Source organism: Nannospalax galili, unplaced genomic scaffold (genome assembly GCF_000622305.1).
Source record: "Nannospalax galili isolate Female #2095 unplaced genomic scaffold, S.galili_v1.0 scaffold281, whole genome shotgun sequence".
NCBI lineage: Eukaryota > Metazoa > Chordata > Mammalia > Rodentia > Spalacidae > Nannospalax > Nannospalax galili.
The window spans coordinates 9,831,040-9,848,647 of NW_008349068.1; the positions used below are offsets into that span (position 1 = coordinate 9,831,040).

The following is a 17,608-nucleotide window of genomic DNA, read 5'->3' on the forward strand; positions in this document are numbered from 1 at the left end:
TTACTTTTGTGGCACATTCTGGTTCATAAAATATGACTGCCCCCATTGATGCACAGGAAATTTTTAAAAGGTAGGGATAACATGTATTAATATGCCCATTTTATTTATAAAGAAAATAAAAATCAAAATGATTTCTAAAGTATTAACAATAGATAGCATTTATTGAGCTCTTCTATGTCCAATCTCTTTATTGAATACTTTGCAGAAAATGTTTCGTTTATCCGTCACAACTATAAGAGGGAGTCTTAGAGAAACTCAAGGTTGTGTTCTTAACAGCCTCTACATAATTTGGGTGGATACAGACATGAGCCCATTGGTTCCTTACACTGATTCTTGAGGGATATTATTAGTTTTTCATAAAGCCATAGATTTTTCTATTTGTGAAAAATAAAATATGAGTGATATCTTTTTAGAGAAGAAGTTTAGTCGAAGAAATCTCTAAATCTGGAAAATTTTGTTTGGAGCTTACTTTCAATATGCCATTCAAAAATCACTAAAATTCCAATGTTAAGTTCTTTATTCTTCCCATACAGTTTCTGTTGGGTTTCACCCTGCTATATACTGCAATCTGTAGAATAATATTAAAATTGGTTAGGGGGAATAAAAGTAGAAATGCTTTATGCTCCAGGGTAGAGAGAATGTTGGAGATTGCCTCCCCTATGTAGGAGAACATAGTAAAGTACTATAAAGCAGAGGAAGGCTAGCCTATGGCAGGCCATTCTTTGCTAATAAAATAAATAGGGCAAGTTACAAAACTGTAATTATTAACCTCATACCAAGAGGCTAGTTGCACATAAAAATGATTCACTTTAAAATATCATTATTTGTTATTCAATATTTATCAATGATCTATTGCTTCAAAAACATAACACATGTACACTCCCTCACTCAGGCACTGTAATTATATCATTACAGGATACAATTCTAGAATAGTAGAAGAATAGTGATTTATTTAATTTCATGAAAATTGGTGGTTCCTAGAGTTCAAATGTGCTTCTAAAATTCAAGGGTTGAAAACTTAATTGTTCATACCAAAACGTTGAGAGGATGGGAATTTTAAGAGAGTAGGTCATGAGGGCTCTGACTTCATGAATGGATTAAGACTTTAATATGGAATGGTTAGTTATCCAAGTATCAGTTCCTGATTTTTTAAATACCTCCCCCATATTTTTTCACATATGTACATACCCTTCTTCCCCTTCTGCCTTCTACCATGTATTGGGACAGTAGGAAAGACCTTACGCAATGCAGGGTCCTCTAGTGTTGGATTGCCTGGCCACTTCTTGATAACAATTTATTTCATATATTAGGAACCACTGTGTGGAATTCAGTTGTAACAACATAGAATTGTCTGGGACAATGGTGAATGAAGGATTGGATGATCTTAGCACTAGTGATTCTACCAAAAGTACTCAATGTCTAAACAGTTCAAAGGGGAACAGCTTGGAAATAGAGGGGGAGGAAATTATTCCTAAGACTCACATGAGGTATACATTTTTAGAAGTGGAACTGCCACCTGTGGTCTTTCTAGTCTTACTTGAATGCCTAAGAAAATCATTGATTTCATCTAGAAATTAAGGAAGCTTTGGATTTTATTTACAATTTGTGTGTGTGTGTGTGTGTGTGTGTGTGTGTGTGCATGTGCATGCATGCTGTCTTATGGTGTGCCCTTTGGATTGAAACAGGTCAGTAACAATAACAAAAAAAAATACCTGCAGGTATTTCTACAAAGATTATTCACTCAAATTTATGTCTCATAGTATTTAATATGCAAAGAGTTTAAAAGTGTCATAATAAAACAGCACAAAGGTATGTCTAGGCTGGTCACTGTTGAGTGCCACTTACCATGGGTTTACTCTAGGCAAACTGTCCTTGATATGCTGCCTGTCTCTTCCTAGCAAATGGCAGTGAAGGTCAGTGAATCTAATTTGACAAAAATGAGCCTGCTCTGCAACATGTTTTAGTACTGTGCTTAAAAGGTATCAGCCTATTTTTAAAGATATCAGCCAATCAAAAATGCTGCTCAATGACACTAGGGAAACCCCAGGAGAGCAGTGGAGAGTCAAAGAATGGGACTCTCTTATTTTTCCTTCCCAATAATGTGGACAGCAGAGGTCATGAACATGTTCAATATGCATTAAAACAAAACCCAGGCTGATAGGAATGCTTTAATTAATAACAATTATCCTCTACAGCATTGTGATTCAAGCCAGGTCTCTGAGCATGAAGGAGAAACTTGACACTTGTGCCTCTCTGTGGACACAGAGATTTTTCAGCAAAGTTAATGGAAACTCAGCGGATGAATGGCGCCGCAATTCAAATGTACTGTAAAATTACTAAAATGATTTCAATGTCACAGGACTACACTTCATTGCATTTATGATTATTACCCCTTGCTATGCTTTAGTGATATTTTGTCAAACATCTTAACACTTTCTTTAAAAAAAATTTATCCTTCAGAGAAGGCTGATAAAACAAATATCTCACTATTTCTATAATAGTTGCTTCATTAATAAAATTTACACACATTCTAAACATCATGTCTATAATTTCTATATTAATTCTATGATAATGTAAAAATGACTATCCCTACATTATTAGGAAAGATACAAAACCAGAATGTTCATTTGAAAGTAATGACCCATCAGGATTACATCCTCCCTAACCAACTTGGCAAAGCTTCCTCTACTTCCCTGGTTTATATTCCTCAAAAGATGATTCTGGAACATGATTTATAAGAATAACATTGGATTTATGTTTAAATTATGTTTTCTTGGGCCCCACCCCAGAACTCCTGAGTCAGCATCTTCTAGAATGGTGTTCATCAATCTACATTTAACAAGCTCTCTGGATAATTGGGTTTTGTACACTAAACTTGAAAAGCACTGCCCTATACCAGAGATTCTTAACTGGGAGACAGAGCATCCAGGGGTACATGAACAATGGATGGAGGAAAATATACCTTTACTGAACTTTAATTAAAATTTATTTTTACCTTCAATTATGAATATATTTAAAACTCACAGTAGTGAGTAGTCACCATTAAACTGGGAGATATTTTCATATTATGTTAAAGTTGTAGATGTCTCAAAATATTATTAAAATTGGTCTCTAATTTGAAATGGTTAGTTATGAGACTTGCTGCTACAGCTTTCAACTTAACGAATTAGAAAATGAGAATATATATTGTGATAACATAAAAATTTTAAAGACTATTTTGACAGATGCATTTCAATATAATTGGATTCCTTTCTAATTGTATGCATTTTATTTAATGTCTTTTAAAATATGTTCTCAATGAAGCCCACAAGCTTCACTAGAATAGCATTGGAGTCTATTACACACACACACACACACACACACACACACACACTCACATATTCAGGAACCCTGTCCTAGGTCCAGTGAGATGTCTCAGATAGCAAAAGAACTTGCCCAGAAAGCCTGATAAGCTGAGTTTAATACGTAGGATCCACAATAGAAGTGGCACGTGTGTCCAACAGTGGCGTTTTACACACACACACACACACACACACACACACAGACACAGTAACAATGGTAATAAATACAGATCTTTTTAGTGAACTCCCTGTCCAATTTCTCCTAGCCCTGTATTTATGCAGAGGGAGACAGAAAAAATGGAGAGAGGTAAATAAAAGCTATGTGTCTAGGAATCAGACAAACCTTTCCTGGCATTTCCTTTGAATGTACATAATGTGGGAGCAGAAATAACAATGCTTTATAAAATGTAGATATGTTTAAAAGAGGAGCCAAAAAATTGAAGAGAATACAGGAACAGAAACACCTGCCAGTCATGGATGGCTTATTGGCCGAGTTCATCAGCAGGGGAGCTGAATTTGATCGGTTCTGCCATGATTAGTGTCACTACAGTCAAGTGTAATTTCTGTATAAATAGAAGTGGTGCATAGGAAAATAATTCAGTCCATCCCTCCAAATTGTCTCAGTCAGCACGGACATCAAAATCTGTCAGCCCAAGGGGGAAGTACACATATCCAACCGAGCCTATAATTGTATTCAGTATTCAAATATTTCAGACTATATAATATTATTTCCAACATCAGACCAAAGAAAAATCAATGTTGATTATGTAGCTTACCTAATTGTGAAAAGAGGATTTATGTATTTTTCATTGTCCTCTTTGATAAAAGTGAGCAAACACAAGTTTTTATTCCTTGATTTTTCTCGCTATATTTGCTTGTTTTCCACTTGGGTGTTTAACTCATCACTGTCCAACACAAAAACTCACAAGTTCCATTCCCTGCATCAAAAGTGGATCCTCTTCTACCTCTGATGTTGGAAGTAATCCATTTTCTTTAGGCCAATGCCACTACGCCCTCATGCTGTAGTTTGCACATAGGAATAGACTCTGAACTGGGCTCCTGGGATTTAATTCTGTTTCTCTATAATGGTTTCTCCATATAGTCATCAGAATAATAATACTTTTAAGGCAAGCCCTGATGCCAATCCCTGGCAACAACAATGAAATCCTGCTGCTCTTTGACAACTTGCCATACTCCTTAGAATTGTATAGCAGTCCACCAGGACTTACAGGCTGAGCTGTTGTGTTTCCACCTTCTACCATAGACCTCACACAGACTTTATCCTGACTTATGGGGGCCTTGGTACCTTCCTCCACACTGCCAAGCAAGGTCTGTTTGTAAGATGAACTTCAATGGAAATCATCAATGGAAAGCTGTCCTGTCCCTTTCTAAGTATTTCTTCCATGTTCAGTTATCCTTTTTATTCCATTCACTGCATCAGATTCTACTTGCAGGCTTATTGTTTAATTAAATGAATTGACAAGCAGGATTAATCTCAATGCAACACTGTTATGGTATTTGCTCAGAGATTAAACTGAGGACAGAACCTTTATAAAATATTCTTATTTACTCAATGAAAAATAATTTTTAGGTATTATAAACTTGAATTATATGATGGCTCAAAGAAAAAAATAAGTGTCTATTTCTTGAAGACAGGAAGCAAATAAACTATGTGACATCTAATAGTTCTAGTTATGAACTTGTTTGTACTGTAAAAAGAACAAAACGTTGATGGTTAAGATTTATGTAGGGAAACAATGTATCACATTAAAATAATACATTTCTTCCATTAAAAACATGAACATGTATCTAAAAGAATATTTTTAATATTTGATAAGGACAGTCTGCATGTTTCAGACCTACTCCTCACCAGCCTTTTCAAAGGCTATCATCAAAGATGTTGTAATGGGTGGTGAAGTCTAATATTCAAAGGCTATCCAGGGACATGCACTCCACAGTCTCTTATTCTCTAAAGTTTGGCCAGTTGTGGCCTTCCTTTATTAAACCTCATCCACTAAAGGCTTGGGGAGCACTGTTGAAGAGGGAGCCAAAGATTTCATATGAATCAGGGCTGGTGCATGAATGTAAATAAACAAGATATTCAGGTCTCTGGGAACTTGCTCATATGAACTTGCAACAATGGTTACAGCATGCATGAGACCCATGCCTACTCAGTCAAACAAAAATCCAGCAAGGATGAGGGAAATGGGCAACAAACTCCAACCTCAGCAGAGGAACTATTGGCAACTCATTATTGCTGGATGATGGGAAAATTGATCTTTAAGAAAGTGACCCTAGATAGACTGACTAGACACCAGTGGATGAACTTGCACTGAGGGACGTCTGGGTAAAAATGCTTGACCAGATAGTCCTTAACATATATGACAGAATACATGAAATCTGGTGGGGAGGGCTAAGGTATGCAAATGGATGAGGGGGGGTTAAATTTGATTTAGATCTATTATATGAAATGTACAAAAAGTAAATAAAATATACATTTACAAAGATGTCATAATGTGCTAGTGATTGTGCAGGGAACTAAACCACCCAACATATTTGTAGCTCATACCACCCAACAGTCAACTGACAGACTCATTCATAGAAGATCGATCTCTCTCTCTCTGTGTGTGTGTGTGTGTGTGTGTGTCTCTGTCTCTCTCCCTCCCTCCCTCTCTGAGCCTGTGTGTGTGTGTGTGTGTCTCCAACTCTATCGCAGTCTCTCTTTAGGTTGTTTTGGAACTTTGGTGCTTCATTTATGGAAAATCTCAGAAAATATTTAATGAATGATTGACAATCTCCAACTTAAATAACAACACCTCTACCTAAGTCATTATATTGGAATCCCTAAACTGGAAAAATGAAGAGGAAAAGAGGCCTGCTGTGAGCACTTGACACTGATATCCAGGAAATGAATGACCCCAACTGACTGTGTTATCACGATGCTTCTGCAACTGAGGCAGGTTTCTCCAAACTGTGGAACAGTTAGTGTCATCTATGGAGTGAATACAAGTACTGGTGTTTGCTGATATTTACTGAGTGCAATCACTGTGCTTTGTACTTTTTACTTATCTCAGAGAATCCTCTTAACAAATGAGCAATCACAAGTAATATTATCTTCCCTTTAAAGATAATAAAAACAAGATTAAGCTAATTATCAAAAGTTGCACAGTTAGCAAAGGACAGAGATAAAAACAGACAGTGAATTTTCTGATTCCAGAACATATACATTGAATCTCCTTGGTACACGAATAATGAAACATTGAATATCAACCATTTCTTTGAGACCTTTATGAAATTCACATATTATTCCTTTTGTAAGAATTCTTTTCCCTTCTTTCTTGCCTGAAACACTACTATTGATTCATCTTTCAAATTCCAGATCCAATATCCAATATCTAAAGAGCCACTCCCTCAGAAAAGTTAAATACTTGGGCCTTTTTATACTTTGTAAATTATTATTAATGAATTCATTAAAAATCCTGTCATTCTCAGCCATTGTTATCCCTAATAAGATACGTAGTAGGTTCTCTGATGGGAGAGACAATTTATTATTTAGCTCAGATAATAAACTCAACTCTAGTTCTATAAATATTTTGCTAAGTTTGAATAAGGTAGGTGAAGAGATGTTTGCTTGGCAATTATATAATGCTAGGTAAGAAATGATTGTCAAAAAGAGGAGAGATAAACAATGCTTAGCTGGTGTGATAAACCAGAGTGAAATGTAATAGTTCAAAATCCTACTGAAAAATTACACATGCAATATCTCTACATGTGTCCATGAATATAGCTGAGGATGATATAACAAGAAACTGTCAGACAGTGCATCCCTTTGAGTTGTTGGCCAGGGTAGTCCAAGAGACTGGAACTGACCTAGAAGGCACATCCCTGGAGGCTAGCTCTCAATTTTGGACAGCATTATGCAAGTTGCTAAGGGAGAATATCAACTGATGGTCCAATCCCAGCTTTAAGGCCTAATAACCACAACAATGACCAATACAGCAAACTACACTGGGGAAGCAGTGGCACTTTTATCTTGGGGGTAATCAACATCTACCTAATTGGATTTAATTAACTAATTGGATTCACTTAATGGGAGGGAACTCATGTGTGGTACTGTAAACAGAGTAAAATACACATGGCTGGAGAGGTCACAGATATTAGAGAAAACTCTAAGGATGTCACATCCCTAGACAAATGTAATTTCTTACTATGTGCTAAATATGGATCCTTATATTTACAGACTTATGCCAGTCACCATTCATCAAAGAAGCTTCTTTTATAACAGAGACTATCACAGATTTCCACGACTGGTCACACACAGAGAATCAGTGTCTGTGAGATGCCCAGCCCTAAGTGACGCATCTACAATGGAACCTCTATAACTAAGGCTCACAGAACATAGTGGAACAAGGGGCAAAAAGAATATTATTTCATCTATCTACTCTCATCAATGAAGCTTCCTCATGCTACAGAGGGCAATGAACACAAAAGGCCACAAATGGTCAAAGTGTAGAGAATAAGAGTCTGCAGAGTGTGGGATCTTGGACAGGACTCCTATGTTAATCTCCATCCACCCAGGTCTCAGGGATAATTGCATATGAGGGGGCAGAAAGATTGTACAAGCCAGAGAGGAGGTGTATAACCATATGGAAATAGATTCCTACAGGCTCCTGGGACCCTGCTCTTATGAACCTAGAGCAATGGACAAGACCCATGTACAAGACCCATGCAAACTCAACCAGACAAAAACCCATAATAGAACTTGGGAAATGGGTAGCAGTCCCCAGTCTTAGCTGAGGAACTATTTATTGGCAGCTGATTACTGCTGGATGAGGGAAAGCTTGTGTTCTATAAATAAGAGACTCTAGATAGACTGACTAGCCCCCAGTGGGTGAACTTGCACTGAGGGATGCCTGGGTACACTAAATTGACTCAATAGGCCTTAACATAAATGACAGAATGCATGAAATCCAGTGTAGGGGGTGGTATGGGATGATACAGATAGAGGAGGGGCAATAAAGATGATTTAGATGTTTTATAAGAAATACACAAAAATTCAGTTAAAAAAAGCTGAGGCTGTCCTAGTGGCATAGGGGAGCATAGGGCACTGCCCCATGATGTACAGTCCCCTTCCACAATGTTAGAGGTGAAACTGGGCTCCCATTCTGCACCTGCACATTCAACTTCCCAGAGTCCTGGACAATGACTAGGGAGACAAACCATGCAGGAAACAAGAAAAAAAAAAGCTGAGATTGTAAAATAGGCACAAACCAAATACAGCATGCTCCAAAGGATGGGACAGGGCTGAAAATGAAGGGTATAAATTGGACCAGAACCTTATCATTGTTTGATCCAATGATATGTGAATAGTATTCCTAATGTTGATTACACGATGAGGCATTTTCTGAATTTTGGTGAATATATCAATTTTTTAGGAAGCAGATAAGGAGAATGCATCTGGAAAACTTGAAGCCTATTATGTACAGAAACATTTTTGTTTCCAGTTATAAAAGTGAACCTGCCAGGGCATGGTGGTGCAAGCCTTTAATTTCAGAACTCAGGAGGCAGAGGCAGGCGGATCTCTATGAGATCGAGGCCATCCTGGTCTACACAGTAAATTTCAGCCCACCTGGGGCTATAGGGAGACCCTGTCTAAAAAATATAAATTATATGAAATTAGAAATAAAGTAGTCCTCTCACAAAATTAAGTATTTCTTCCTTAATGATTATTAAATGAATGAGCTGTCCTCACACATCCTATATGGCATACAGATAGGAGACACTGTGGTGTCTCAAGTGGCTCTGTGTTCTTAAACAAGTTACCTGCCCCCTAAGGCCTGGTGTTTTTTTGTTTTTTGTTTGTTTGTTTGTTTGTTTTTATTTTTAATCTGAGAAATCGGGTAAAAAATACATGTCCATCTTGAAAATCTCTTAACCAGGTAATGTCTTAAAATATCCTTGTTTTATTTTTATTTTCTTTTTCCTTTTAGAGGTGTAGTTCAAATCTCCATTTGAAATTTGGCTAGACTTGGTGACTGACTTAAAAATATAATGTAGTGGAAGTGATACCAGCTTCCTTCTGGGAATGCAATATGCAAACACTAAGGAATCAGGATCCTATTTTGAGTATTCCCTTCTCTCATTCTTTCTACTCATTATGAGTAAAGCTAGCTGCCAGTTCATAAAAGTACTTGGGTAGCTTTATAAATGCCCACATGGTAAGAAAAGACAATCTTCAGCCAACAGCCAGCAAGAAAGTAAGGCCTGCCAACAATGTGAGTGAGTGTGTAAGTGTGACGTCCACCTCTGGTCAAGCCTTGACTTACACTTGGTCCAGCTAAGGAACTGGAGAGATTGTCCAGTAGTTAAGAGCACTGGCTGCTCTGGCAGAGGACGTGGGTTCAGTTCCCAGCACCCACATGGTGGCTGTTAGCCTTCAGTAACTCTAGTTCCAAGGGATCTGACACCCTCTTTCGACCTCTGTGAGTGTTGCACAATGCTGGTGCGCTTACATATATGTAGGCAATACACTAATACACATTAGATAGAAACAAGAAATAAAATACGTTTTAAAAGGTGGTCCAGCTAACATGTTAACTGCAGAGAGAGGGAGTCATTCTAACATGGCTTATCCAAACCATTCTCAGATCCTGCCTCCTCAAAATATACGAGAAAATGTTCGCTATTTTAACACACTAAACTTTAGTGGAATTTTTTTTACACAAAAATGGGTAATGCAGACCAGAATGCTACATATAATTCTGTGACATCTTAGTGCTTCAGGTATTTTCTTATTGATGATGATTCTTTTCTCTGTGTCTAGGACTGTAAATTAATTGACACTGTAGATTTGCTTCTTAACTAAAATTACTGACGTTAGAAAATAGATTTTACATCTGTACAATGTAGATTTACAAATGCATTACTTATACACTTAAAAAGATTAGAGTTAATATATTTTCAATGAAAAGGAACTCATCTAAGTGCCAGGCAGAGTTGCATAATGTGGGCCCCATGCTGTGGGATTTGCTGCTTCCCCAAGTTGTGTATGACAGGCTAGTCACAATTACATAAATGAATTGTTTTCTATCATACTCACTGGTGCATTAATGAAAGGCTTCACAATTAAAGAAAATATCACACTTGTGAAGAATGCAAGGCAACCAGTTTAAACAAGGAAATGAAATCAAAATCATTTTACTAACACTATTTTCCAATCTAGTAATTGCTGAAACTGTTTTCAAATACTATGTACATTCATAGGCAAGAATCTTATACAGAGCCAAATTTACCACTGAAAATGTAAGGAATGCCTAATTGCCTTTTCTAAATTACTTTATCAAATGAGCAAATGGAAAGTTTACTAAACAGTGAGAAAAGAAAGACATGGTTTAAGACTTAATTGATGCCCAGTGCCTTGACTCAGAATTTCCTTTATATCTGGCTTCTGGAAGAAAAGTCCAGCAGTGATTCCTCCCATTTCATTTCTCTCCTTTTCTTTTTAAATATTTTATTTATTATTTTTAATTTATTTTTATTTTATGTGTATGCATGTATCGTCTGCATGTAGGTAAGTGCACCCGGGTCGTGCAATGCCCGTGGAAGACAGAAGAGGCTGTCCGATCCCTTGGAACTGGAGTTACAGACAGTTGTTAGCTACCATGTGGGTGCTGGGATTCAAAGCTGTATTGCTTTCATGTACATAAGTGCACTCATGAACTACAATACCTGAGGAGGTCAAAAGAGTGTGTAAGATCCCCTGGAACTGAATTTATGGATGGTTTTTAGCCCCCATGTAAGAGCTAATACTCAAAGTTGGGACTTCTCTAAAAGCAGCCAGAGCTCTTAACCACTGAGCCATCTTTCCAACCCCACTGCTCGTTTCTTTCATCATCCTTTTCTCTAGATAACTCATCTTCTCTGTAGCAGAGTGAACACTTCTAATACCAATGACACGAGGACCGGTTAATCTACATAAGTAATCCTGAGTTCATAGCTTCAGGCTTATCCCTATGCTAGAGGAGCTTGTATCATAGCTATAAGTGCAGAAAGGTACCTACAAAGGCAGAAGGAAACTCACTGAAAAGTAAATTAATAGCAGACCTGTAATTAGCTGGTGAAGTATGTGTCCTCTTAAAAATTTACTTATTGATAAAATAGTAGACTAGCCACATAGATCTTACATAGCATAATAAAACTTTCTTTAAAAAAGTTCCAGAAGGAAAAAAAATCATCATCATCCTTAGCCAGTGGTGAATCCTGTGAAGTACAATCACAACTGGCCTGGCAAGATATGCCCAGCAGTGCAATAGTGACACAAATATTATGGGAGTAACCAACTACTCTTTACTTGGATTTAAGGTTCACTTGCTAGAATGGAGTCCTTACCTTACACTGATACCAGGCTTAGGAACCTGAGACTAGACAGGTCTCAGGACTTAAGGGAGAGCATAACTCTAGTTTTCCATTAAATAATTATTGTATTAAACTGACTCATATTGACATATTGCCAGATCCACACATTAAAGCATCTCTCAACTCTCACCAGAGAAGTTTCTTTATGTAACTGGTTGTGATTGATACAGAAACGCACAACTGTCCAATGCACCGAGAGACTGAATAACACTTAACCCTAAATAGGACACCTATATTAAATTTCTGTTTCTGAGGTTCAGGGATCATTGCAGAAGAGGGGTAATTGTAAGAGCCAGAGGTGATAGGTGACCACAAGGAAACAGTTTTCCAGACAGCTGGTCAGTTTCTCAGATAGGGACTCACAGCAATGGTGACAACATGCACAAGTCCCATTCAAGTTCAAGCAGAAAATTATTACACACGAGGAAGTGGGTAAGAAGCTCCAATCCCACCCAAGGAAACTGTGGCCACAAAATGTCTGTTGACGGGTGGATAGAGACAGTCCCTTACATGCATAGGACTCTTAGTGGGTTAACCAGGCTCCAATGACTGGACCTACACTGGTGGACAGTAGGAGACACAAATTAGACTCTATAGGCCTTATTAACAGAATACATTAAACTTGGCAGGGACAAAAAGGGAGGTGGATGGGAATAGAGTCTAGAAACCATCAAATTATATTGTATGAAAATTACAAAAATCAATAAAATGTTTAAAAATTGATATCAACAAAAGTCTTAAAATGAATGAATGTAATAAACATTTAAGCAGCTGTTTCCTCTGCTCCTTTGGTGACTACATGTACATTCTTAGGATGTACTTATTCAATGGCTACTTTTTGGCATTCCTCATTTTCTTCTTAAGGGTGTTGTGCATGCAATGCTGAGTTCTATATTCCACTGGAAGTGTAAATCTAGACCTAAGTGCTCCTCTTGGTTCAGAGAATTAGATCCACTGGTCATGGAGCCTTAATAGTTCCTCCTATGGAGTCCAAGACTTCTTGATTATGAAGACCTTGTTAGTTCATACCTGAACAAGGCATTAGCAGGAACTTAAACCCAGGTAGGGTAAGTTGGGGAAAGTGAGACTGTTGTTTTGTAAGCAGTGGGGCTGCTTACATTTGAAAGTGTAAGTTCAAAAGTCATGCCACATAATTCAGAGAAGCACTGTAAATGATAATGAAAGAGTGAAATAAAATTAAAAGGAGGAAATACATGCATTATGGAAAAGAACAGAGATATGCTTAATATCCCATGAATATTGATGATTTGTCATATCCAGAAGCTTGTAATCCTGGAGTTTTAATGTTTAAGATTGAAAGCTTTTTAAAATGGGTATCTAAATAGCAGTAACAACAGCTCAAATACTCTTTCATCTTTATCTGCTATGCAATTAAGATTAGGTCAAGACATAGCTGTATAGTTTTCAGCATTTATCTTTATATTTAATATTCACTCAGTATAAAGGAACAGTTTAATATCTGACTTCATTTACTAATACTCTTCCACATGTAGTTTTCACACTATAATAATTAACTACTAGAAATTGTTACCACACCCATATACCTAAATTTTCAATTATTTTTGCTTCTAGACAGAAGTGGCCACCTGGTAAAATGATATCATCAGGATAATTCCTCTATATTCATAGTGTCTTATTTTCCCAGGCCTCAATGTATATATGAATGACAAAAAATTGAGAAAACTGGGCTGTGGAGATAATTCTGTCATCTAAGTACTTGTTATGAAGCCATGAGCATCTAAGCTTGATTCCTGAACCCATACAGAAAAGCTGGGAGTGATGGTATATACATAATCCCAGCACTGTGGGGTAGAGACAGGAGGATTCCTGGTGCTCATTGGCTAACCAGCCTAAACTATTCCATGAGTTCCAGGCCAGTGAGACCTGTCTCAGAAAACAAGTTGACTAGCCCTGAGGAATGGTTCCTAAGGCAGGCCTCTGACCCTCACACATGCACACGCACACACACACACACACACACACACACACACACACACACACACACGAGTACATACACAGAAATACATACCCAAATAAACATGTACACATATGTCTACTTACAAACTGACCCTCACACCACACATACACATGAGTACATACACAGACATATACACCCACATTAACATGTACACACGTTTACTTACAAAAATGTAGGAAAACATTACCCTAATCCCTATACTCTTTGTATTCGAGGTTTATGTTGTAAAGTGTGCTTTTCTGCTTCCAAGGTTTCATGTGGAGAAAATCTATAGTTCTTAGAGAATTACCTTTCTCTTCTTTTTCATCAACTGCTCTTTTAGATAAGAAAGAACAATTACATATACAATAAATTTTGAATGAAAAGATAAGAAAAGTGCGTCTTATTAGCCTTCTGACCCTAGTGTGCTCTACTCCTTTGAATTACATGACCATAAATAATTCACCAACAGAGGCTTTGTGAACAAAGCCAACCTACATGCTAGCATTGGTAAGAAGCAAAATTGGGTGATAAAAACGTTCATGAATGGAGCCTAGCATCAAGAACACCTAATAAATGAACTAAAAATTCCTTATGATTCTTTGCTTCCTTCTGTCATTTCACAAAGGACAATGTCAAATATTAAAAAACAGGCCAAGGGAAACTCTTACACATGGTAGGAATGCAATACAGTTCAATTATTTTGGGGAAGCAACTCAAGAAATTCATAGGAAAGCAAAAACTATATCATGTCATCTGTTGTAGTTATTTTATTTGTTCAAGTGAAGATATCACTCTGCCTCTCAGGTCTGACTCAAATTCACTATGTAGACCTGACTTGCCTCAAGCTCATGACAATTGTCCTGCCTACCTCAGCCTGCCAAGTTGTAGGATTACATATGTGAGTTACCATGCCTGACTACAGGTAGTTCCTAATCCAATGATGCTATGCATGGGCATTTTATCAAAGAAAGTAAAAACATGTAGAACAATGTATACAAAAATATATAATATACTAGGTAAAATGTAAATAAATCAATATTTCATATGAATAGGTATAAGATATTCATAATGGCTTTATAAAAACTAGCCCAGGTGTCCTTCAAAAAAATTGTAGTATATAGTGTATTACAGCATAATATTTAAAGGAATAAAAAGTGGATATTATTTCTATATTCAACAACACTGGTAAATTTTGAAAACTTCATCTTCAGAAAGCTTATATAAAATATGTAAAACATGATTTGCTTAATGAAATTATAGAACAAGCAAAATCATTCTGTGTTGGGAAGAAGTCAGAACAGCATTGACTCTAGGCAGTAGAATCAGGGGACCTTTTAGGGTGACAGTAAAGACTATCTTCAGAGAGGTTTGCATTATACACCTGTATGCATAATGGATATACATGTAAAGTCTGGATAACTCATTTTGTATATATTTTCCATCAATAAAACTGACAGAAAATCCTGAACTTTAATATCATACATGGTACTGACATATAGATGAAGGACTAAGTTTTATTTTGAGAAGTTTTCAATACCCATATGCTAAACCATGAAGCGATAAAAAAAGATATGGGCTCATATAATTTGTTGTGGCAGAGGAAAACAGCCCAGCACTTCAGCCCAATGCCCGTTTCATCACGGATTCTATCACAGAGTCTGGTAACACAAGTCAGGTGATATTGCATTTGTATAGTTATAATTCTCCAACCCAGTAGTAATGTCATATTTTTTTTGTCTTTTGCAGACAGGGTCTCCCTGTAGCCCCAGCTATCTTGGAACTCACTATGTAGACCAGGCTGGCCTCGAACTCATAGAGATCCTCCTGCCTCTGCCTCCCGAGTGCTGGGATTAAAGGCGTGTGCCACCACACATGGCTTAATGTCATATTTTTATAGAGGCATCTTTTGTAAATTTCAGAGTGAATAATTGTTACATCAAGTAGCTTCATATTAGATGTATCCTAGGTGTGAAATTTGTGCACATGTAAAGTTGACCTGTCTATTCAAATTATCCAGTATCCATGTGTGAATTTAATTTAGCAGATGGTTCGCCAGAGTTAATATGTGCTACTTCGGCCAGTTTCCCCACTTTGTCCCAAATAAATGAACTATTACTTGATCAGATAATCAGTTGAGACTAAGGGAAGTTCAAGGAATCATGTTAGCTGAGGATTTTCTTTTCCTTTTTAAAATGTTAACAACTGCTGCTAACATTTGGTGGAGTTTTTAAAGAAAATATTAATCTTGACTTTAAGCATTTTGAAACAAAATATTAATTTTTATTAATCTACAAATTCTTCCTGAGAGATAAATGTGTCACTCACCTCACTGTCATCCCAGCCCTGTAGGTAACACAAAGCACTATGGTTTGCAGGGAGGGTAAATCTTTTCCTATGCCACAATGGACAAATAGTGACTGCTTCAACAAATCAGGCCACTGTCACCCCTATGGCCATTAAGATGTTTCATAGCTTCTGAGGAAGCTGCTTTCTCTTCCATTTTCCTGATAAAATGTCAGAGAATTGGCTGGCAGAGCCATAAAATCCTTTCATCCCTCCTGCATCCTCACTCCATCAGTATGGACATTAAATTGAATTCACAACAAGTCTATTTCATCCATTCAGAGGGAAAGTCAATGAACAGAAATATTAAAAGGAAATTTTCCAATGTGAAAAAAATCACACCAGCCCCAGACTATACATTTTCTAACTTCTTCTTGGTAAAACACAATCTTTTGTGTTTGAACTTATTTAGTTAGACTTTCTGTTTCAAAGCACTGAGCACAACTTAGCTGACACACATAGACCAACTCAATCTCCAATATTTTTAAAACAATTTTTCTTCAAAACAGTCTAATTTCTGATTTAATAATAAATTATATTTGTAGGGCATGGAGAGATTGCTCAGTGGGTAAAAGTATGTACTAATGTTGGAAAAAACCCAAATTCAGTTTCCAGCATTTACATATCCAGCAAAAAACAACTTTTGTAACTCCAGCTCTAGAGGAGTCAGTGTCCTCTTCTGGCTTTTTGTGGGGGTACCCACAAATAAATAACAATTGCATATAAGTAGACACACATATACATGTAACTAGTTTTTATATCTTTATATTTGTGACATACAAATTATTTCATGACAATTCCTTTCAAACACAAATCTATTCTTTTGCTTCCGAATTGTTGCTTATTTTTTTGAGGATAATAAACAGTGTCCCTGATCTTTGGTATCTTCTATATCAGGTAGGATAATTCCTTGAAATTAATCTTGAAGCTACATTATAAAGGACATAATTTATCAGTGTGGAAAATCTCGAGGACTTTCTTCTTATGATTACAACATGTCACTTTGAGAACATCTCAATTTTGTGTGGTTAGAAATATGATATGTTGAGTGGAGTAACAAGAGGAACAGAATAGCTTACTGTTCCTTTGTCACTGTACATGTGTATCCACTTACAAAAAGATGGTCTCAGGTTTCTTTTAAATCCCTACTGTTAGAACAACTTGGTGGAAATCAAATCATTAAAATTACTTTTCCTTAAGCAGCAGCCGGTTAGTCTCTTTACTTTTTCATAAAAAAATCTTTCATTTCTGCATTCTCAGAATCCTGAGGAACACACTAGAATAATTTTAGGCTTGACTCTTGCAGAAGTAAATGAAAAAATAACAATCTTTGTCTTTAGAGATTTAAATGAGTTTTGTATACAGAATGTTATAGTGAATGCCAATTTGTTTTCATTAGAATTGCTCTGTTGTCATGGCATCTCTGTTTAGTATAAGATGCTTCCCTATACATGGAGCAGTGTTAGACATGCATGTGTGCATTCATTCTTTCAACAGACAGTTTTTAATGGAAGGCACCATGCTAAGA

At 36.8% G+C, this 17,608-nt stretch overlaps 1 protein-coding gene and 1 pseudogene across 4 annotated transcripts in view; one reads left to right on the plus strand and one right to left on the minus strand.

Annotated features, from left to right (window-relative positions):
* Positions 1–17,608, minus strand: part of Erbb4 (erb-b2 receptor tyrosine kinase 4) — a 1,194,626-nt gene that overhangs the window by 789,644 nt on the left and 387,374 nt on the right. The window lies entirely within an intron of this gene.
* On the plus strand, positions 8,363–8,577 carry LOC115072557 (annotated as a pseudogene).